The sequence below is a fragment of the Canis lupus genome, chromosome 4, assembly GCF_003254725.2.
Source record: "Canis lupus dingo isolate Sandy chromosome 4, ASM325472v2, whole genome shotgun sequence".
In the NCBI taxonomy this organism is placed as follows: Eukaryota; Metazoa; Chordata; class Mammalia; order Carnivora; family Canidae; genus Canis; species Canis lupus.
In genome coordinates this window covers 46,903,213-46,928,507 of record NC_064246.1, presented here as the reverse complement: position 1 = coordinate 46,928,507, position 25,295 = coordinate 46,903,213, and the positions used below count along the sequence as shown (strand labels likewise).

The 25,295-nt window shown below is 32.3% G+C and overlaps 1 long non-coding RNA gene across 1 annotated transcript; it reads left to right on the top strand.

Annotated features, from left to right (window-relative positions):
• Positions 1 to 1,105: 1,105 nt before the first annotated feature.
• Positions 1,106 to 24,780, top strand: LOC112651836 (uncharacterized). Its single transcript, XR_003131085.3, has 3 exons — positions 1,106 to 1,607; positions 4,877 to 4,927; positions 24,431 to 24,780. It is a non-coding gene; the product is annotated as an uncharacterized LOC112651836 (long non-coding RNA).
• Positions 24,781 to 25,295: the final 515 nt, after the last annotated feature.

Below are 25,295 nucleotides of genomic sequence, written 5' to 3'. Positions count from 1 at the left end.
TTAAAATCTCCCTCAACTCTACAGATTCATCATATATACTTTCTTTCACTCCAAATCATCTCAGGTGATTGTTTTACTAAATATTCTCCCACTACACAATATGTGTCACTGTTTTTCCACCTTTCTACAATAGTTTTTTTTTTTTTAATTAATCCCCTAACCTTTTAGAACAGTTTAATCATTTCTAGTCACTTTATGCTTGTTTTCAAAACCAGTGCTATAAATTTTATGTTTGTGTGTGTATGTTCATGTACACATATTTTCATCATTCAGATGCGGCCACAGAAATGTTGTTTAAGCAGCCCAGCATTCAGTGACATACCTAATTACTCACACATGTTTGGGATGGCTGTGAATTGGCTGATCCAGGCTATAATTACCTGGAGTTGGCTGTAGCTATAGATTGGGTCCACATTTCTCATCTTCTCAGGATGTATCAGCAAGCTGAGAAATGTTCACACTGTAATAATAAAAGAACAAGTAGACATGGTCAACCATAAAGTCACACTCTAAGGCATCTGTTGTATCCTGTCTGCTAGTACCAGTGCCAGATAAATTCATATGGCCATGCCCAGAGTTTATAGGCAGGTAGATATACTTCAACCATCCTAGAATCATGCCAAGGGTATGAAAGCATAGCATTGCTATAGGAGACTGAAGAATTATGGCCAGTATTTAATTTTTCGTAATGAGATTTTACCAATAGTCCTAAGATTGATGAAGTAGACTTGACAATCAATAATTCTCATACTTTGACCATTGTTTATAACATAAATAATTTCTATAACTCTTGAATATTTATTTTAGAAACTATAAACTATGGAATCTAGTAAAATTGTTTTCTCATCTGGTGAAGTGAGTTTAGAACATAAAGATATAACAATGTTCATTTTTAACAAAATAAATATTTTGATTTTTTTATTTCAAAATTCCTAGATCTAAGGTAGTGTATAAAACACAGTAAACACTTAGGGAGGATATAATAACTTGAGTCTTTAAGTGTCATGTAAAACTTGTTTTCAATTAATAAAAAAAATTAAATCCTATAGAGGGATTTTTCATTATTTTCCTTTCAATGTGAAAATTATATATGTGCATGGTAAATTAAATGCAAAACCATGCAAAATGTAAAATTCTCCACTCTAAGTTCTACTTCTTTGTTGCTGTCATCTTCTATATGCTTCTGCTTGTTGTACTTCGGCACACTGGATTTTTAAGCATTGTAAAGACTTATGCACAAAATCAAGGCACTGTTTTCAGTCATCTTTTCTAAACTCTCTGTCAGAGATATAGAATTGATGTAAAAAAATATGTCCAGTCATTAGAAGGCTTCTAAAACCTTTCTACTTCTTCTGCCTTTCTTTCTGCCTGAGTGGTTGCACTTTTTCTTGTGCTGCTGGTGGCTGTAGTTGGTAACTTTCCCATATTTAAGACAGAATTCTACAATAGCCAAACTGTGGAAGGAGCCTCGGTGTCCATCGAAAGATGAATGGATAAAGAAGCTGTGGTCTATGTATACAATGGAATATTACTCAGCCATTAGAAACGACAAATACCCACCATTTGCTTCAACGTGGATGGAACTGGAAGGTATTATGCTGAGTGAAGTAAGTCAATCGGAGAAGGACAAACGTTATATGTTCTCATTCATTTGGGGAATATAAAAATAGTGAAAGGGAATATAAGGGAAGGGAGATTCTTCTGTGTGGGAAATATCAGAAAGGGAGACAGAACATAAAGACTCCTAACTCTGGGAAACGAACTAGGGGTGGTGGAAGGGGAGGAGGGCGGGGGGTGGGGGTGAATGGGTGACGAGCACTGAGGGGGGCACTTGATGGGATGAGCACTGGGTGTTATTCTGTATGTTGGTAAATTGAACAACAATAAAAAATTAATTTATTAAAAAAAATAAAAAATAAAGTTTCTACACATTCATACTAAAAAAAAGAGACAGAATTCTCAAATTCGTAAATCTTATGTCTCTAATTAATAACTTTGCTCCATTAAAAATAAGATATTTATTCCCTTGAAAAAGTAAGAGCCTATCTTAGTGAGCTGTATCTAACTAATCCTTCAGTGATTCTCTGCTTTTGAGGGATTGAACTGTGACTCCTTGGCATCAGGCTCATAATAAACCAAATCTGGTCTTCTCTTTCAGACACTTTCTAATTCAAATAGCCCCTTCATTCTGGTTTGCATTTCTCAGCTACTTACCCTAAACTTTTGGTTAATAATCTTATGAAGGATTTATCTTCCCAGTTTTAATAGCCCAGAGGAATTTAGCTATTTTCTTTGTCCTTTTATTAGTGTTTTTTGTTTTGTTTTCTTCTTCTTCTTCTTCTTCTTCTTCTTCTTCTTCTTCTTCTTCTTCTTCTTCTTCTTTTTCTTCTTCTTCTTCTTCTTCTTCTTCTTCTTCTTCTTCTTCTTCTTCTTCTTCTTCTTCTTCACAAGACACAGCAGAATTGGAAAAGTCTCCAACAAGTCTAGGGAAGGTTACTGGGTTTCCTGGCTATCAGCTTCTTGAGTTCACAACCAAGCTTTGAGAATGGTGACCTTGTGTTTGCCTATTGGTTGGGAGGGACCAATTTTAGAAAGAAAACTGGGTGTAGACCAGGAACACTGAGTATAGTATTTGCTGGTACTTCTATATTATTGCCTCTAACCAGCCAACAGTCTTCAGAGCATCATGGCTGCTACTTTATTTCTGCTTTGCAAGTTGCTTGTGACTTTACTTTTCATACATCTCAAAGTTGGAATCATACAAGGAAAGAAATTATAGGAAATATAGTTTCCAGTATAACCAAGTTAATAATAATAGAACAGCCCTTACCAGTTACAGTAAACAGAGAAGTTCAGGAAAAGTATTCAAAAATATAAGCAAAATAGAATATAACACTCCGCCAGTAGTTGCAAAAAAAAAAAGGCAGCATGATGAGAACTATTGCTCTATTGCTTAGCATGCTGTATTACATATATTCATAGGAAGAGACCTTATAATGAAACTTTAGACACAGTTCAAGAAAAAAAGTTGTGAACATAATAAAAATGGGGGAAAATTGCTGCAGTTTCCCTTACCTTTTCGGAATGTTATTTAGGTATGAGAATATTTATTATATCATTGTTGTTATTATATCATTGTTGTAGGTATGAGAATATTTATTATATCATTGATATTTATTATATCATTGTTATTTATTATATCATTTATTATATCATTATATCATATCATTATATATAATAATTGATATATTATATATATCCTATATATATCCTATATAGGATTCTATATAGTCTTATGATACTTAACTAAAATGTTTCTAACAACTTTATTTTGTTTTTGCTTTTACTTTTACTTTTTACGTATCCAATCTTTGATTCTTATGACATTTTGAAATTTCTGCAGGGCTTTTCCCAGGTCTTTGAGACAGGCCCAGGACTTTTCAGCTGGATGCTCTCATATGGCCTGTTGACTGATATACAATGGATGTTTAATATGTATTTTATTAATGAAATAATAAATTAATAAATTTCAGTATATATTTTCTAATCCTCAATTCTTCATATAATATGTATCTATAATATATAACCTATAATTCTGTGAACATTGATTGATTATATTGATTAATGACAATGTATAAATAACATCTAAGACATAGGCAGAACCTAATTTTATTAAAAAGAATTTCACTAATTAGAAAGAGTTTAGTCTATTAACAACATGGATACCAAGGCTAGTCTAATATATTCAACCGATTGCCCTTAATATAGTAACATCTAAGGTTTTTTCTGGGGGAAAAAAAAATTGATCTAAAGTATGATAAAATTGGAAAAATATAATTCAAATATTAGGTAAATATTTAAGGAAGAATCAAATTTAAAACTGTGGGAAAAACCTTCACAAAAATTAATAAAAGAGTATTAGTTTCAATAAAATTTGCTTTTTTAATTAATTGATATCCAGATATGTCTGATTTAGTATAACAGAACACTTAAAAGCCTGTTATTGTAATGACATTTTAGAGTTTGCAATGCCCAACTATTTCAATTTGAAGAGTGGAAGAAATAAATCTTATATCTATATACAACATATGTTCGCATAAAATTAGATAATTCCCACAAATCCTGCCTGAAAATTCCAAACACATTAGAACAACATATAATAATATAGTAAACGTGGAACTAATTTCAACTTCATAACATTTACTAAAGCTGTTTTACATAGAAAGGTTTAAGAAGTTACAAAGAAAAGAAAAATATAGGAAACTTCAATTCCCTTCATGTAACAGTTAGAAAAATCATATAAATTAAATTTTTAAAACTATTCAGGGAAAAACAATTAAATAGATGGATGCAGTAAAGCATGACTATTAAATTTTCTATGTCCATAGGGGTGTTAGGCATGACATATTATGATAAAGATTGGATTAGAAGTCAAAGAAATTTTTATTTTAAAAATGAGAAAAATAACTTACATTATATAATTGCCTGTTCCAGTTTTTGGCCTCCTGTCTTCATCCTGCCATGCTCTAGTAAACTGTATTTTAGAAAAGGGCATAGTATTATAACATTTCACAATATAACAAGATTACATATTTGTAGAATGCTAACCATGGCATACTTCTCAACTATTGCCTGTAATGAGCTACATTCTTCTTTGAAACCTTTAGTATGAGTTTTCCTATTAGTGAAACCAGATCTTATGGATAAATATATATGATTGACATTTCTTTTGTGCAAATAGGTGATGCAGTATTAAAGCCAGGATGCAAGTCTAATAGAAAATGTATTACAAGACACTTGGATAATATTTGAGATATGTAGTATTAAATTGTAGTTAGAACAATCTCAGTTTGATAATACCTATCATTTCTTTTAGATGTAAACATGGTGTATCAAAATCAGAATTTGATCAACTATGACAAATGAAGTAAGTAGAATGAGTTTGGGGAATTATCCTGGGATTTAGCCAAATTAAATTAAATAGAAAACATAGGAATCATGTTGGGAATATTTATTTACTTGCCTGAATATTCATTTAGTTAACATGTCAGAAACCATGCTGAATGTAAGGGAAGATTATGAAGATATTAGTAAAAATCTTCCTATGCTTGAAAAAATAATCAGTTGATCACAACTTAGTAACTTCATACTTTTTAAAACTAAACAGGCATGCATTTTCAAAAGTAATTTAAAATGATCACCAAAGTTCTTCTTTATTTAGATTTATATGCTCTATATACGATCGTTACTTTTATGTGTCAATGTGGCTGGGCCATGGTACCCAAATATTTGTTCAAATACTATTCTAGATGTTTCTCTGTGAAGATTTTTTTAATGAAATTAACATTTAAATCAGTAAATTCAAGTAAAGCAGATTATCCTCCTTCATGTGGGTGGGCCTGATCCATTCAGTTGAAGGCCTTAATAGGAAGGACTGAATTTTCCAGACAGAATTAAAATAGGCCACTACCTTTGTACTTGAACTATAACATCACCTCTTTCCTGGGTCTCCAGCCTGCCAGACTGCCCTGCAGATTTTAAACTTGTGAAGCCTCCACAAAGTCATGAGCCAATTCCTAAAGATCTGTCTTTCTGTCTCTATTTCTCTCTATATATCCTATTAATTTTGTTTCCCTGGAGTACTTGACTAATACAATATGTTCTCTATTTCTCTCTATACATCCTATTAATTTTGTTTCCCTGGAGTACCTTGACTAATACAATATGTTACTGAGATACCGAATTGAATTCTGCAAACTTCACCTTTTCTTTGAAGGTACCGTGAAAAGTCAGAGGTATATTTTTGGTAAGATTAGTTTCATTTCCTGAAAAAAAAGGGGGGGGGGGCGCTAGAAGTTTACATATAAATGATTTGTGAAAATTTTTTAAAGTTTCATTATGGAATTATGTTTCTTTTTTATATGGATAAGTAATGATATTTGATAAAGTTGCACTGCATGGAAGCAGGTAGGAATTATCTATGATAAGAGGATACTTTTGATGGTTTCCAGTGATTTAATCTTATTTCTAAATCACCAGAGGGCTAAAAATAAAGCCTTAATCTAAATAGAACTTTAACCCTGTTTTGAAGAAATAATTTTTTTATAAGTAGAAATGTTAGTCTTCTTTTACTTTTTAAAATGTTACTTAGTTTTAGGAGAAAAATATGACATGACTCATTCATTCTTAAGCTCTCTTCGGTTTAAAAATGTATTGCTAATTTGTCCTGCTTAAAAGGAAATAACATTGTTTTTCAAAAAGACCACACAGTTCCACCAAGTCAGACAGATCAAAGTTTTTCTGTGTCTGAGCTACTTCATTGAGCATAAAGCCTCAGGAACCACACATTCCACCTGTTCTTGTTTGCTCCTTCCCCAAAACTTTACCCAAAATAAAAGAATGAATAACAATTGTTTTTGATCACACATCAGAATAGGACACTATAAGTAAATTATAACTTATGCCTGAAACAAAATATTGTCATTTGCATATATAACCTATGGTGGCTATTGAATAATCTCTTTTATTAATTTAGGTGTCCTTGATGCCTAAATTATACAAGCCCTGATGATTTGGCTTGTATACTTTATACATCTGCTACTAAAATAATAACAAAAAAAAAAACTGAAAATAACTTGAAAATATTCCTGAAAGAGAAATAATAATTTGAGTCAATAAAAATATGTTGAGGGCCTCCTATATAACTAGCACAAAATGCCAAGTTAAATCTTAAGATATTTTCATCATCTGACTGTGTATATAGATTATTCTATATGCAATATAAAAATTTCCTTTCAGAGAATCAATAGAACAATTATCTATCTCTCATCTGGCTATCACTCTATCTATCATCTATCTCTTATCTCTCTGGAAATATATACCAGAAATACTTTATCTCTTTTACCTAGTCATAGTCATTTTACAGTTTATTATGTTTCCAACTATATATTCAAATCAAAATACTGTTTTCATTCTATTTTCATTTAACCAAATAAATCAACAAGTGCTATTATTGCAAAAGTGCCATATCACTCTGAAAAATGCCAAAATTTGACTTGACCAGCTTGTATAGTATTTGAATAGTACTACAACAAATATTTTTCTCTCTTGCTTTGGATTAAACTGTACAATGACCCCTATACCAAATTGAGTTTAAGCAGATCATCTTTATTAAGCATTCCAAACCTAAGAATGTAGTTCTGGAGTGAAAATGTCTTTGTCACATGTAAATTATAAAAGGTAAAAGTTCAAAGACATGAATGATATCATGGCCAGCAGACTTAGGAAGGTCCAAAAACTTCCTTTGTTCAAGTTTCCTGTAGACGCAAAAGGATCACAGATGGTGTTAAAGAGTAGCATATTGATGAATACATACCTCCTAAAAACACAATGATCAGGAGTAATAGTTATTACTGCCCGATCAGAGGCTCACAACTGATGAATGACTTAGTAACTTCTGTGTAAAGAATAAGTTCAATAGATGAAGATATTTAAATTTAAATGAAATAAAATTAAAGTCAAAAGTTCAATTCTTCAGTCATTGGCAAGCCACATTCCATGTGCCCAAAAGCCACATGTCAATAGTGGCTACTGTTTTGGACAGTGCAGAATTAAATATTTTCCTGAAACTACTTTTAATAAAATAATAACAGTAATATAATGTAATTCTTGAACATTTAAAGTGCTTTCTCATATATTATCTACTTCTTACAAAAAAGAAGAGAATTTACAAGTTTTATTTTGCTCTCTTGACCTAGAAGTTCAAGGAAATTAATTCTGTGTGGCCATTAAAGGCATAGTTGTGAATTTAGCTCAAGTAATTTGATTCCAAGTAATAAGTAACCTGTTTCTCCTGACTTTTTTGTATCCCTATAGCTTTAAGGTAGTGTAAGAGGCAAATAAAAAAAAAATCTTAACTGTTTTTGGTAAATACCAGCTTAACATCATTTGTATATATTTTTAAGATGGTTATTTTGAAAAATACTTTTTTGTATGTATAGATCTTTATATTTATTAGATAATCAGTCTTAATTCTTTATTGTCATATCTTGAATGTTTACAGTACTTAGCTGATACTAATTTTCTTATAGACTTCATGCCCAACATAAAATATTCATACCTTGGTATGTTAAACAAGTAAAAAGCCAAGAAAATTATGTATATAATATATAATATATATAATGTATATAATATATAATTTATATGTAAGTAAATATATATATCATATTTTAGTTGTTCATTGTTTTTGCCACAATTACTGTACATAGATTAATAATTATAACTTTTGAACCTAATAATTTATGCATTAATATTTTGTCCTGTCATGTCTTTAATTTTTGCAATTAATTGTTTTAATAATGGAAAGGTTAATTGTGCCATTCATCAGAATTGCTTGCTGTGAAATGATAGACAAATAAGAACCTTACAGATAAAGGGCATGCTTACTAATCAAGCCTGTCATTTCTTTAGAAAGTAAACTTGCCACAACAGCCTAATATATTTATTTAATTTGTAAAATCTTGGAATTCAAAAATGTTCCTGCTAAAACAAATGGTGTTATAACAAAATGTCAAATTTATATTTACACTCAAACATATCAAGAGCTACATATATTTATTTATGACTAGGTATATGTCTGTGCACATTTGTGTCCATTAAGCACACACGAACACAGTGTATACTATTTATTAAACTATTAAATTAGAAAATTTTATTCTAGAACCATGATCAGATACCATGCCTCTTAAAACTATTAGTGCATGGTACACAATTTATTATTGGAAAAGTACTGGACAAGTGGTAGGAAGATAGTGAAGTAAATTTTCATACCTCTAAAATAGTGATTGACAAAGTTTGATCTAGGAGCTACCGATATGAACATGCATTTAGGAATTATTTTTACAGGCTAGAACAGAGGCCTAGAACAGTATGTCTACATGAATGCTTGTATTTAAATGGAATTTCTTTTTCTTTCACAAAAACTGAAATCCAGATATAGGTAATACTGAGTGACTGATTTCTGACTTTCTGCTTGAGTATCCTTATCTTTGGCTTTTACTTGCAAAATTGCTTCGTGGTTATAAGCTGGTCATCAGAAGATCAACCATTTCACCCTATTCTAAGACTTCTGGAAAGGGAGAGAATATTAATAGTATAAATTCCAGCTGAAGCACTTTCTTTAAAGAACTTCAGAAACTATCAAATGCTTTACATTTATATATTGATTTTCACAGAACTCATATTTCACTCCAAAAGAGACAATCTTAAAGTGTTACCCAGTTACTACATCTCCCACAAATTCCAAAACAGGAGTGTGACATATGATCTTTCCTGTCAGGGTTGAATATTGTGTCCAATAGTCTAATGAGCCATTATAGTACTGAACCTACTAAGAGTGGAAGAAGATTGAGAAGAAACACTGTAACAAAATAAAAATGCCTATTTTAAAATGGAAAACACTAAGGAGTCATGGTGCTTATAACAATTAAATATCAATAAATAGTAAACAAATAATATCAATTACCTATTCTAGAAAAATTCCTTAGTTCATCCTGCCACCTTGGTTATGCCCTTTGCAAGCTCCTTCTATCATCTTCCTTGGCTAGATTCAGGTACTGAAGTAGAGATTCTTGCTGCAAGTGGCAGAGCTCACTTCCTAGTGCTATAGGCATAAGCCAAAGGATTGTTTCTTAAAGGTTTATATCAACAGTTTGTATTGTCCTGTTATTTTATTCTTTTCAATAAATTTCCTTCCAAAAATATAGTAGATTCCTAGTTTCTGCTTCTGGTTAATTCCTTGATTGAATAACCACAACCAATATCTTGTTTTCATAGTTTTAAGCCTGGGAACTCTTTTCATTTACTTCCTATTTTGTAATCTCTGTTTTTTTTTTTTTTTTTTTTTCTGTTTTAAAACTTAAATTCAATTAGCCAACATAAAATACATACATAGTTTCAGATGTAGGGTTCAATGATTTATCAGTTACATATAACACCCAGTGCTGGACAGTTTAATGCTGCCTTCAGCCCAGGGCGTGATCCTGGAGACCTAGTCCCATGTTGGGCTCCCTGCATGGAGCCTGCTTTTCCCTCTGCCTGTGTCTCTGCCTCTCTTTCTCTCTCTTTCTGTGTGTGTCTCTCATGAATAAATAAATAAAATCTTAAAAAATAACACCCAGTGCTCATCACATCACATGCCCTCCTTAATGCCCATCACCAAATTACCTCATACCCCCACCCATCACCCCTCCTTCAGTCCTCGTTGTTTTCCTATAGTTGAGTCTCTCATGGTGTTTCTCCCTCTGATGACTTCCCATTCAGTTTCCCTCACTTCCCCTATGATCTTCTGCACTATTTCTTATATTCCATATATGAGTGAAATCATATGACAATTGTTTCTCTCTGATTGACTTATTTCACTCAACAAAATCTCCTCTGGTCCCCTCCATGTTGATGTAAATGGTAAGTATTCATCCTTTCTGATGGCTGAGTAATATTCCATTGTGTGTGTGTGAGTCTGTGTGTGTATGCCACATCTTCTTTATCCATTCATCTGTTGACAGACATCTCAGCTCTTTCCATAGTTTAGCTATAAACATTGGGGTGCAGATGCTCCTCTGGATCACTACATTTTGTATCTTTGGTATAAATACCTAGTAGTACAATTACTGGGTCATATGGTAACTGTATTTTAACTTCTTGAGGAAGCTCTAAATCATTTTCCAGAATGACTGTACCAGCTTGCATTCCTACCTAAAGCATAAGAGGGTTCCTCTTTCCCCACATCCTTGCCAACATTTATTGTTTCCTGTCTTGTTATTTTTAGCCACTCTGACTGGTGTGCAGTGGTATCTCATTGTGGTTTTGATTTGTATTTACCTGATGCCAAGTGATGTGAAACAGTTTTTCATATGTATGTTTGCCATTTGTATGTCTTCTTTGGAGAAATGTCTGTTGATGTTTTCTGCCATTTACTAGCAGGATTATTTGTTTTTTGGGAGTTAAGTTTGAGAAATTCTTTATAAATCTTGGATACTAGCCCTTTATCTGATAATTACCATGGTCAGTCTTTTCTTTCAGTTCCTTGAGAATTAGCCATTATGTCAAGAGCTTTACTCCTAAACTTCCTTCTTAAACTATTGACCCAGAAAACAATGGTTTGAGCGGGAATACAATAGCTTTTTCCTGTCTTTATTAGAAGGCTGGATGTCAGCTTTATCATCTGCTAAAGCTTTAGTTTTAAAGCTATCACATTTTGATTTAAAATCCAGAAGCAGTTTATTTTCAATGTTATAAGGTTCTTATTTAGAAGACATTTCAGTGACATAGATTGGACAAGGGCAGATAGTGGAATTTTTTTCCTTCCATCTCTATTTTCAGAATAGTTTGCTTTAGCTCTGAGCTTATCTCCATTTTATGAACTTTGCTAGAAGTGGCAAGAAGTGAACTAGTAAATGCCAACACCGTCTCCACCATTTACCTCTGTGGTTCAGATGGTTTCATTTTCTAAGTAACTTGTGAATTAACCACATCATGCAAAGACAATTTGTAACAATGGTTACAGGTTGGTCATTAGAAGAAAGGGAGAGAATATTAAGGGTACTAATTCTAGCTGAAGTAGCCCCTTTAAGAGATAATTAAGATTCATAGATAATTAAATCTCTCCAGAGATAGCATTGTGTAATGCCATTTTCAGGAAAGGTCCTTTCCCTGTAAACATGAGTTTTGAGGTGACTAGGTGGTTCACTTGGTTAAATGTCTGCCTTTGGTTCAGTTCATGATCCCAGGGTCCTGAAATTGAGCCTTGAGTCAGGTACCAAATCTGCTTTTCCCTTTCTCTCTCTTTCTCTCTCCCTTTGTTCCTCCCCCTTGCTCATATTCTCTCTCTCTCTCTCAAATATATAAATGAAATCTTAAACAAACAACCAAAAACAGGAGTTTTGCCCTTTCCTTTGAAAGCATTGATCATATAGATCATATAGTCCTGGTATTTGGGACAGAGAGGCATGCATTTTATACATGCCACAGGAAAAGCTACTTGCCTTACATAAGAAACTACAGTAGTCAGTAATAAGTTCCCAAATTCCAAGGAGTGATAATGTCAGTTCTTAAGAGAAAAGTTTGATAAGAGGAGAAAGAGGATACACTCACCAGTTCAACCTGTTTATGGAGAGGGTATTCCCCTTGAAATCTTCCACCCATTTGATCATGCAATAAACAGTTATTGAACCCTTTGATTTTGGACACTTTAATAGGATTGAGGAAACAAGGATGAAACAAGATTAAAATAATCCTTGCCCTCAGAACCCTTAAGACAGAGCATGGTAGACAGACAAACATTTAATTTGAAAAAAAAAAAAAAAATCCATGTTGTTATAAGTAATTTGTAAGAAACAAAAATTGCTAAGATATTAATAGTAAATACATATTGTTTCTATTGTTCTCAGCACTGAAGTGCTTAACTTTATTAGTTTATTTAATCTAATAACTCTATGAGGCATTGTTATCATCTCCATTTTATAAATTATGAAACTGAAGCATAGGGAGGCCAACTGTGCTGCTCCTAACCACAGTTACTGATGACATAGTAGGTGTTAATACTGATATTTTAATATAGAACCATGTTATTAATCATGCCACTACATTGTCTTTCACAAGACAAGATAGGAGGGACTTATTTGAGAGAGAGAGAGGAAAAGTGAAGGTGTTACCTGAACTGAGACCTGAGGATGAGAAGTCATCTGTGAGAAGTGTGAGAAAAGATTGTTTTAGGCAAATGAACTGTATGTCAGAGAATCTCAAGATGGGAATGGGTACAATGTGTTCAGCAAACTGAAACAGGCCAGTATGTTTGGAGAATTGTGAACAAAAGAGCCAAGAGATGATGGATCACATGGAATTTTTTGGCCATGATAAAAGTTTACATTTTATTCCAGGTGCAAAGGAAACCCATTGAAGAGTATTAAAAATCATTTTCAACTGCAAAACATTGCTGTCCTTTTCAAGGTGTAATGAAGTTTTAGAATACTGTAGCAAAATGGTTAAAAATGAGACAGTCCTTAAAAAAATGTCATCTGATCATTTTATTCTTCACAGAAAATCAAATCAACATGATTTCAAGTATTTTCAGAAAAAGGCACTTTAGGCTGAAATCTTTTCATTCATCCACATCCATCTTTTGTTTTGTGGCTTCTCAGTGGAATACATAGCCACAAATACTTCTTGTTTCTTCAATCAGAGAGAAAGAAATGAACAGATGGGAGATCAAAGGAGCAGCTGAGCAGAGAATCTGGCAGAAATATGCAGCAATTTATAGGTGGATGAATAAAAATTTGAGGGGCTAGCATAGAAAGAGACTATAAAAATGACTCTTAGTTTCTTTTCCCATCAGTATCGATATTGAGATACTGTGTGATCTTTTCTTATAGGGATTGGTATCATAATTGGTGGCTGAGTTCTTCTATAGATAGCCATGAGACTTGCTATTAGAACATGTATTCCTTTAGTTAAGTCCATTCATCTCCTCTCAGATCTATCAGGAATTTCTTTAAGTGACACTATGCAATGAGAGATTCTAAATGAGCACACACTTTAAAAGCAAAAGTCTACTTAGGATACTCAATCAAGATCTCAGTAATCTCTTTTTGTCCATTTTGTTACATTCCTCTTTTTCTTCATTCAATATTATTATATATTATTTTATGTAGACACATTCTAGTGTAATTTAAGGTTAGCTAATGTTTTATTCATCTTTCCAGGTCTTACTACGGCACTGAGCATACACTCAATAGCTGTCATGTGAATAGCACAATTTTTTACAATATAGGACAAACATTATCTTAATTTAAACACTTTCTGCTCTAAAATTCTGTGCCTTTATAGCCTCCATAAATAAGGGTATAAATACACTTATTGGATTTTTTTATATATGAAAATAAATGATGGCTCTTGAAAGCAAAGCCCATTTAGCTACTTTCCATTTTCTACTTGCATTCTTCCCTTCAAGATCTGTTTAGGTGAAATGATTTTTCAGCATTTTTTTTTTAAAATTTTTTAAAATTATTTATTTATGATAGTCACAGAGAGAGAGAGAGGCAGAGACATAGGCAGAGGGAGAAGCAGGCTCTATGCACTGGGAGCCTGACGTGGGATTCGATCCTGGGTCTCCAGGATCGCGCCCTGGGCCAAAGGCAGGCGCCAAACCACTGCGCCACCCAGGGATCCCTCAGCATTTCTTTTTTAAAAGTTATTGACACATATTTATTAAGGTCCACAGCATTATTTTCTCTTTATTTTTTCAATGCTTAAAATTTAGATTAAACTTGAGAGGGGACTTCCTCAATTGGAAAAAGAATATCTACCAAAAAACAAGTCAGCTAACATCATACTTAATGGTGAAAAATTTCAAATTTTGTTCACAAAGACCAGGACCATGGCAAGAATTTCCTCTCACCACTCTATTTCAATGTCATACTGGATGTACTAACTAATGCAATACGACAAGAAAAAGAAATAAAAGTTATACAACTTAGAAGGCAGAAATAAAGCTGAGTTTGTTGATGACATAATTATGTATGTAGGAAATACGAAAATATTGGTTAAAAAGATTCAGGTACTAATAAACAATTGTAGTAAGGATGCAGGATAGAGTTAATGTAACACAATCCATTGCTTCTCTGTACACCTTCCATAAACAAGTGGAATTTGAAATTAAAAATGTAATACTAGCGACACCTAGGTGGCTCAGTGGTTGAGCATCTACCTTTGGCTCAGGGCGTGATCCTGGGGACCTGGGATTGAGTCCCACATTGGGCTCCCTGCATGGAGCCTAATTCTTCCTCTGCCTCTCTCTCTCTGTCTCTCATGAATAAATAAATAATCTTTTAAAAATGTAATGCCATTTATGTTAGACTTCACAACAAAATAAAATACTTAGGTATAAATGAAAAATGCACAAGATACGTAAGAGGAACACTTATAAAAGTTTGATGAAAGAAATCAAGTTATTTTATGAATGTCAACAAACTGATTCTCCAGTTTATGTGGAAAGGCAAGAGCTTCAGAATAGTCCAGAAAATATTGTAGAAGAACAAAGTTGGAGAACTGATACTACATTACCTCAAAACTTGCTGGAAAGCTAGGATAATAAAGATAGTATACTGTTGGTGAAGAAATAGACAAATGGTTCATTTGGACAGAGTACAGAACCCAAAAGTGACCCATGCAAATATAGTCAAATGAACTTTGTCAAAGGAATAAAGGCAATACAATGGAGAAAAGATAGTTTTTTCAACAAATGGTGTTTGAACAACTAACATCCAAATAAATGAATGTCTACACAGATTTTACACCCTTCACTAAACTTTATACCCAAAAATGCATCGTGGACCTAAATGTAAAATACAAAAATGTAAAACCCCTTGAAAATAATATAGATAAAAGTTTATATGACCTTGGGTATTGTGATAACTTTTTAGATAAAGCACCAAAGGCACATTCCATGAACAAAATAACTGATTAGCTGTATTTCATTAAAAGTAAAAACTACATCTCTGTGAAAGACACTGTTAAGAGAATGAGAAGACAAGCCATACAGTGGGAAAAGTATTTGCAAAGACATACATGATAAAGGATTGCTATTTAACATATGCAAAGAACTGTTAAAATTCAATGGAGGGAGGGAGAAAAAAATTTAAAAAAGGGCAAAAAACCTGAGTAGACATCTCTCCAAAGAATATATATATGCCAGTAGACACTTGAAAAGACATTCAACATCATATGTCATTGAGGATTTGCAAAATAAGATCACTACATACCTATTAGGATGGTGAAAATTCAAAACATTAACAAATGTTTTGTCAATTCTAGCAAGAATGTGCAGCAGCAGGAGCTCTCATTCATTGTTGGTAGAAATGCAAAATGATACTGCCACTTTATTTATTTACTTATTTTTTAAGCCCATGAATGGGCTTTAGTTCAGTTCTGTGGTATGCTTAATACTGCCACTTTAGAAGACAGTTTGTCAGTTTCTTATAAAACTAACTAACTACTCCTTATCACAGGATCCAACAGTTGTGTTATTCATTATTTACTATAGTGAATTGAAATCTTACATCCACACATATACTCCCCACAGATGCTTATAGCAACTTTATTCATAATTGCCAAAGCTAGGAGCAAGATGCCCTTCAGTGGGTAAATGGATAAAGAAACTGGGATACATGTAGATGATAGAATATTATCAGCACTAAAAAGAAATGAGCTTTAAATCATGAAAACATATGAAGCAAGTTTAAATTGATCTTAGTGAAAGAAGTTAATATTAAAAGGCGATATACTCTATGATTTTAATAATATGATAATCCTGAAAAGGCAAGCTATGGAAACAGTGAAAAAGATCAGTAGTTCCAGGTGTTGGGAGGAAAGTAGGGATGAATAAATAGAGAACCTAAAATTCTTAGGTCAGTGAAACCATTCTGTATGATACTGTAATATTTCCAAACTCATATAATGTACAACACCAAAAGTACCCAATGTAAAATGTAGACTTTGGATGATATTGATGATATTGGTGTGCCATTGTAGGTTCATTGATTGTAATGAATGAACTATTAAGATGAGGATGTAGATAATGGGGGGTGGGGAGGTGTTTGTGGATGTGTTTGGTTGAGACCATATAGGAACTCTATACTTTTTGCTGAATTTTGTTTCTAACATAAGACTCCCTAAAAATAAAGGTTTTTGTTTCATTCTTAACTTTATTTTTTTAATTTTATTTCATTATCATAATCCTCTTCCACTTCCCTCCCCCCCATAATCATTATTTTGATCTCTACAGTTAAGAATCTATTTCTTGGTTTCTCTCTCTTTATCCTTTGCTCATTTGTTTTATTTCTTAAATTCCATAATTCTACATGAGTGAAATCATATGGTATTTCTCTTTCTTTGACTGATTTCTTTCACTTAGCATTGTATTCTCTAGCTCCATTCATGTCATTTTTAAATCTTGTCATGGCAAGATTTTATTATTTTTTACGGCTTAGTAATATGCATATATTATATACATATATACATACACATACCACTTCTTTATTCATCTATTGATGAACACTTGGGCTGCTTCCATAGTTTGGCTCTTGTAATAATGCAACTATAAATATATAAGTACATATATCTCTTTCAATTAATGTCATTGTATTTTTTTGGTAAATACCTAGTATTTACTAGGTGTTCTATTTTTAATTTTTTGAGGAACCTCCATAGTGTTTTCTACAGTAGCTGCACCAATTGGCAGTCCCACCAAGAGTGCACAAGAGTTCATTTTTCTCTACATTTTTGTCAGTGCTTGTTTTGTGTTTTTCTGATTTTAGTCATTCTGACAGGTATGAAGTGATATCACATTGTAGTTTTGATTTGCATTTCCCTACTAATGAATGATGTTGAGTCTTTCCATGTGTCCATTAGCCATCTGGATGTCTTCTTTGGAGAAATATCTCTTTATATCTTCTGCTCATTTTTATTGGGTTATTTGTTTTTTGGGTGTTGAGTTTTATAAGTTCTTTAAATATTTTGTATATTTTCCAAAATATACAAATCCAACCCTTTGCTGGATAAGTCATTTGCAAATATTTTCTCCTTTTCAGGTTACCTTTTAGTCTTGTTGTTTCCTTCACTGTACAGAAGCTTTTTTATTTTGATGTAATCCCAGTGGTTATATATATATATATATATATATATATATATATTTATTTCCTTTGCCTCAGGAGACATATCTAGGAAAATGTTACCAAAGACGGTGTCAGAAAGATTGCTGCTTGTGCTGTCTTCAAGGATTTTTTTATGGTTTCAGGTCTCACATTTACATATTTAATCTATTTAGAATTTATTTTTGTGTATGGTAAAAGAAAGTAGTTCAGTTTTATTCTTTTGCATGTGGCTCTCCAATTTTTCCAATGCAATTTGTTGAAGAGATTGTCTTTTTCCTATTGTATATTTGTTACTTCTATGTTGAAGATTAATTGATCATGTAATTGTGGGTTTGTTTCTGGGTTTTCTGTTCTGCTCTGTTGATCTATGTGTCTATTTTTATGCCAGTATCATACTGTTAATTACAACTGCTTTGTGATATAACTTGAAATCTGGAATTGTGATACCTCCAGTTTTGTTTTTCTTTTTCAAGATTGCTTTTGCTAATTGAGGTCTTCTGTGGTTCCATACAAATTTTAGAATTGTTTGTTCTAGTTCTCTGAAAAATGCTGTTGGTATTTTGATAGGAATGACATTAAATCTATAGGTTGCTTTTGGGTTGCTTTAATGACATTAAATCTATAGGCATTTTAACAATATTTGTTCTTCCAGTCCATGAGCATGGGATGTCTTTCTAGTTCTTTGCATCGTCTTGAATTTCTTTTATCAGTACTTTATAGTTTTCAGAGTACAGGTCTTTCACCTTTTTGGTTAAGTTTATTCCTAGGTATTTTTGGTTTTGGTGCAATTGCATATAAGATTTTTTTTTAATTTTACTTTATGCTGCTCTATTATTCATGCATTCAAATGCAACAGAATTTTGTATATTGATTTTGTATCTTGCATTTACCAGTTTTAAGTAGTTTTTTGGTGGAGTCTTTAACATTTCTAGATACAGAATCATGTCATCTAAAAATAGTGACAGTTTTATTTCTTTCTTAACAAATTGGATGTTTTTTTATTTTTAATTTTTTTATGTTGTCTAAACTATGTGGCTAGGACTTCCAGTACTATGCTGAATAAAAGTGATGAGAGTCGGCATCCCTGTCTTGTTCCTGGCATTAGGGGAAAGGTTCCCATTTTTTCTTTCTGAGAGTGATATTGGCTGTGGGGTTTTGATATGAGGCCCTTATTATTTTGAAATATGTCCTCCCTAGACCTACTTTGCAGAGAGGTTTTATCATGTACTGATGTTGTACATTGTCAAATGCTTTTCCTGTATCTATTGAAATGATCATATGGTTTTTATTCTTTTTCTTATTGATGTAACATATCATTTTGAATGATTTGCAAATGTTAAACTACTCTTGCATCCTAGGAATAAATATGACTTGACCATGGTGTATTTTTAAAAATATATTGATGGATTCAGTTTGCTAGTATTTTGTTGAGGATTTTTGCATCTATATTCATGAGAGATATTAGCCTATAGTTCTCTTTTTTGTAGTGTCTTTATCTCGTCTTGGTGTCAGGGTGATAGTGGCCTCTCAGAATGATTTTGGAAGTTTTCTTTCCTCTTGCATTTTTTTGGATAGTTTGAGAAGAATGGGTATTAAGTCTTTTTAAAATTCATCTCTGAAGCCATCTGGTCCTGGACTTTTGTCTGTTGAGTGTTTTTTTTTTTTTTTTTTTTTTAATTACTGACTTAATTTCATTGCTCTCGATTGGTATGTTCAACTTTTCTATTTTTTTTCCTGCTTTGGTTTTGGTAGGTTATATGTTTCTAAGAATTTATCCATTTCATTTAAGTTGTCCAGTTTGTTGGCATATAGGTTTTCATAATATTCTGTTACAATTGTTTGTATTTCTGTGGTGTTGCTTGTCATTTCTCCTCTTTCATTAGTAATTTTTTAAATTTAGATTCTCTGTTGTATTGTTCTGTTCTTTTTCTTTTTTTTTTTAGTTTCTATATCATTTTATTTCTGCTCTAATCTTTATTATATCCTTCCTTTTATTGTTTTTGGTTAGGATAGACTTATGTCTTAACTATATTGATATCCTTTGGTGAGACCCAATGCTTGCAACCTAGGGGAATCTGAGTTAATATCTTTTGCATGAATAAGCATACTCTGCCTGTCTCTAGACAATTTTAGTTATTGCCATAAAGTTTGCATCATATTTGCATTACAATATCACAGTTTCTGACAGTGGGTGGGGATTTAAGATAAGAATGGAATGCTCATGAGGTAAAATATAATGCTGCCATTTAAAGAAAGGACCTGGGATCCCTGGGTGGCGCAGCGGTTTGGCACCTGCCTTTGGCCCGGGGCGTGATCCTGGAGACCCGGGATCGAATCCCACATCGGGCTCCCGGTGCATGGAGCCTGCTTCTCCCTCTGCCTGTGTCTCTGCCTCTCTGTCTCTCTGTGTGTGACTATCACGAATAAATAAATAAAATCTTTAAAAAAAAAAAAAAAGAAAGAAAGAAAGGACCTTGCCACCCCCAATTAAATATGGTTTTATTTCTAAAATCATGTACATATTTAAATTTTATTAAAATGCTTTATAAGAATCTAGTAACATTATTATATGGGTTAACTCTAAAATTTTGATGTGATAAAAATGTCATACTTTTTTAATGCTTAAATATTGATAGATCCTTACATTTCTAGGATAAATATTACCTGATGATATTATATATATCTTTGAACTTTTTTTTTTTTTATATCTTTGAACTTTGAGAATCCACTTGTACTTTTTTTCCCAAGAAATACAGTGCAGTACTGTGAATGTATTTCCTTTTTCTTATGATTTTCTTAACATTTTCTTCTCTCTAGCTTACTTTATGGTCAGAGAATAAGAATACTTATTACACAAAAAGATATGCATTAATCAACTATTTATCTTATTGGGAAGGCTTCCGGTCAACAATAGGTTAAATTTAGAGGAGTCAGAAGTTATACCAAGATTTTCAACTGTGCAGGAGGTCAGTGCCTCTCAGCTCTGCATTGTTAAAGGGTTAATTGTATTCAATATACTGATGAATTTGGTTTGAGAATACTTTATGTAGAGCTAGGACTTTTCCACCTAAATTATTAAGGGAAAACAGGCTATGGTTTTCTTTTTGTACACATGTGTACAGTGAACATAAAAAAAAATTCTAAATACATTATCTTTAAAACTTGCTCTTTTGGTGTGCTCTGAAATGTTTGGATATATGATAGGAATAATTTGCTATTTGACAATTTTCACTGAAATATCTATAAAACTGTCTAGGCCTAAAAAATGTATTTTGTGAATATTCTACTTTGACATCACTATTAATTTTCTACTTTAGTTTTGTACCTAATTAGAATTGACTTTGATGATTTTGATCATACTTTCCAACTCTCTCACTTTAGAATTTTCTAATTCATTAGCATTAATTTGAACATAGTACTTATTTATTCCTCAATCACTGCTGTTTTACTTTACTTAAACAATTATATTCATGTTTTCTTTCTAGTATTTTTAATTAAATTTACAAAGAGGAATTTCCAAAAATTTTAGAAACAACATTTTCCCCCCTTAAGTTGTCTTAATGTGTTTTTTCTCTTCTAGAATTAAATTATGTATTTAAAACATTTAGTGTGAATTCACCTCTGACCAGAACTTTGACCACATTTCATAAATTTCAGCATATAGTATTTTCAAGATTTTATTTTTTAAGAATTGTCTGTAATTTCAAGCTTTATTTTTTAAGGAAGTGATTTAGAGAGATTAATTTTTTTAAAGTAGCTGAAATTTGTTACTGATTTCTATTTTATTATGGTCAGAGACTATATCTCTAGTTGTCTTTGAATGCCTAGTCATTTTTCTTAAAGGGAAGAATGACATTTTAGGACTGGCTCATTCTATATGTAGATGGTGAAAGTATTCACTTTATCTAGTTTGTTTTGTTTGTTTGTTTTATCATTTTATTAAGTCCTCTGAACTTAAAAGGTCATTGAAATGTGAAAAGGAGCAATGTTTTTATTTTAAAAATAGAGTTTATTTTGAAATTCATTAATTCTCAGTGGCATTCTTTCTGGATATTGTTTTGCAATAAATTAAATTTCTTATCTTACGTCTGATATATATTCCTTATGCTTCCGTTTAACCCAACAAGTACTTACTGCCAGACCTGATATACTTAACTGGGACCTAGCTTCTAGTACATTTCTAGATAGTCTTGTAGTTTTGCTGATATGACAAATATTCTAGGAAAAGTAGTTCTCCAAATTCTTCTATTATTCTCAAAAGCCAGACTATGTTTGCACATATAGGGTGTCTGGTGACTTCTGTCATATTCTGCTTCAGACTCTTGTTCACATTATGCTCTCCCTGATTATTTCCAATAAGGCTTCCTTGAAATTAACTAATTATCATTTACCGTCAATATTTTTTGCTTGAAGTATATAGGCCATCCAGTTTTTCAGCAGAGGTAAAAGCAACTATTTTAGAATGATTGCTTTAATCCCCCCCAAAAAGCAATATGAGGTGATAATGATAGTAATTTCTATTTCAGAACAATATAGAGGTTGTTTACTTCTTTGTTTTCCAGAATACAAGGTGAATCAGTGTTAATTTGCACCTAGAAACTAAACGGTCTGAGAGCGTGGTTGGTTTCCAATGGGCTGACCTTCAGCCGCAGTTAAAAAACAGAAAAAAAACAGAAAACTTTCTTTAGTTTGTCACCAGTTTAAATAAAAACACATCTATTGTTCTCAGTCCACACCAGATTTATAGAGCATTGTTTTAGTATCTATTAAGTTATGATTACAAAGCAAGGATTATTTTTTGCCCATTTACAGTGTAGGCACAGAGTGGAGGAGAAACGTGTAGAAATGGAAATGAAAATGCCATTTAGAAATCAGGCTTCAACAAAGTAGGCCAAGTTAAATGTTGGATTTAATAACACACTGCTAATTATGCTTTTCTTTCTGCCTTCCACTACTGTGTACTTACACATCCCCTATAAGAAATGGACTTTTTGACATTTCCTAATATTTTAAAGTGATAAACTAAAATTACCCTTTGAAAAGCATAATTGTTAGTAATAAAATGCTGCTGCATTTCTCTACTGTGAAGATGTATTTTAAGCACAAACAGGATACTTCATGTCTTAGCTGTTCTTGTGCATCAGTTAAATTAGAATGCTTTGATATGTTAATTATTTATCATTCTGAATTATGCATTTTCTAAAATTAAAGAAACACATAACCTGTAATTTATTATTCATTTAGCCTGAAAATGTGTTTTTATGTGGCTGTTTCTCTTCTAGATACAGGATTTTTGTTTTGATGTAAAACTTATCAACATATGGCTTCAAGTATATGATGGGAGAGTTGTTACTTAAAAGATGTATACACAAAACCTATATCATTAGTTTTCCAGTACAGTTTTACCCTTTATGCATAATAATGTTGTAGGCCTGTGCTGCTAGAGATATCTATATCTATATATCAGTGTGTATGTATGTATTTAGTTCCTATGAAAATAAATACACTAAAAATGCATTACATTTATGTAAGTTGAGGCAAATAGAGGATTCTCTGTAATGAAATATGTTATTATGTAGTGTTTTGTTTACTTCTAACAGGAAAGATTCTACATTCTTAGCCATCGCCAGACTGCACTGAAAGGAATTATACTAGAAAAACTAACTCGAAAAACACAATATCCTTTACCTTCATGATCTAAAAGCAAATAAATTATCTAGTTTACCATATAATCCCTTAAACAAACTAATGTGTTACAATTAGTGTTAATTGTTGATGTATGTTAGTAGATAGCCCAAAGAAGGCTGCAGTAAACACATATATAAACAAAAAACCCTTCTTAGTTAAGGATTTGTGTTATTTAGGAATATTTATGCAAAAATTTGAGAGACAAAACTAAAGAATGGTTTTCCTACCTTAAAATCTCCCCCCAACTTTGTTTAATGCCATTCTAGTCATAACCCTTCTTTGTCATAGAACCCTAGAAGAAAAAGGATACCACATTTATTGAACACTTACAACAATGGGCACCAACTGTTGCCCTCCATTTATTTTCATACCTTTTGGAATTCTTCCTTACAAATTAAATTTTAGGACTTTTTAAATTGGGACCTTCATCTGTCTAATGTATTTATGGCTTCGAATGTCATTTCTGAAGTATAACTGTGCTGAATGTATTTTCAAACCCCGAATAGGATCAGGTGATTCCAAGTGTGACTGCTTATGGGGAAAATGGATTAATACGTTTGGTATTATAACTAATTGAAAATACAAAGCAATATATTTATTTATACCTAGTACACATTGAAAAATAGTTTTGAAGATACTAGGCTCAAGGAATCTTTCCAATAAAGGTTTTTGTATACTGTTTCAAATAATTTCAAATGAATAGTTGGGTAAGGTAGACTCTTGGAAGACTTCCCAATCCATTTATTACAAGCTCAATAACTTGAAGAATATACTGAGGATAAATGAAAGATAGAATGAAGAATCTAAGTGTGGTAGGCAAACTCTAGAATGGCCCCAAATGATCCCCGTCTCTTGACATTTCGGTGTCATTCTTTCCCATATGTGTAGATTGTACTGAATGACTCTTTTCTGATTAATAGACTACTACAGAAGTTATTGGATATTACTTTTAAGATCATGTTATATAAAGCCTATAGCACCAATCTTGGATGCTTTCTTTCTCTCTCTATCTTTCTGTCTCTTTCCATCTCTGTCAGATGGCATATACTAGGTGATGAACACTGCTATGTTGTAAGAAGCCCTGTGGAGCCATCCAAAAAGCACAGTAAGGAACTAAACCCCTGAATTTCAACACATTATGAGGAACTAAGGCCCTTGATTAAAATCCTGTGAAGAATTAAGCCTGCCAACAATCATGCCAGTGAGCTTAGAAGCCAATCTCCTATTGCAGTTGAAGCTTCAGATAAGTGCATAGACATGACTACAACTTCATGAAAGGTGTTGAATCAGAGACACCTGACTAAATTGTACTTGGAACTTTGGCCCACAGAAACTATGAGATTAAAAATGTTCGTTGTGTAAAGTTGCTAAATTTGGGATTGATTTGTTTCACGGCAAAAGATAACTAATACCCTAGGCAAAAGGTAGTACCATATACAAAGACAGGGAGGCCAGAATGGTAGAAAACTCATGATATTTTATAAATAAACCTGTTATCACCTTGGCGTTATAAGAGGTGAATGGTCTAATGGTCTTTAATTCTGGTTCCCAATCCTGCAAGAATTTTCTGCTCTCTTTAATCCATTCATAAAACATTCACCAAATAAATTATTTTTCCAACAAAGTTCTGTGAATGAGATGGTCAAATATTAAAAGACCACTGTCAATCTTTAAAAAAAACCCTTTCTAAGAACAGAAATATTTTATTGAGCATCTATTTAAATCACCTTTACCATTCAGCAAATCAAGATTTTACCTCCAATATATTCATGTAAAAAGATCTTACTGATAAGAGATCATTAGAAAATACTTTTGTCAACATTCTATTTCTCCCATAATTTCTTTTCATGAAAGGTAATCATACCTTATAATCTAAGCCAATATTCCCTACAGCATAAATCA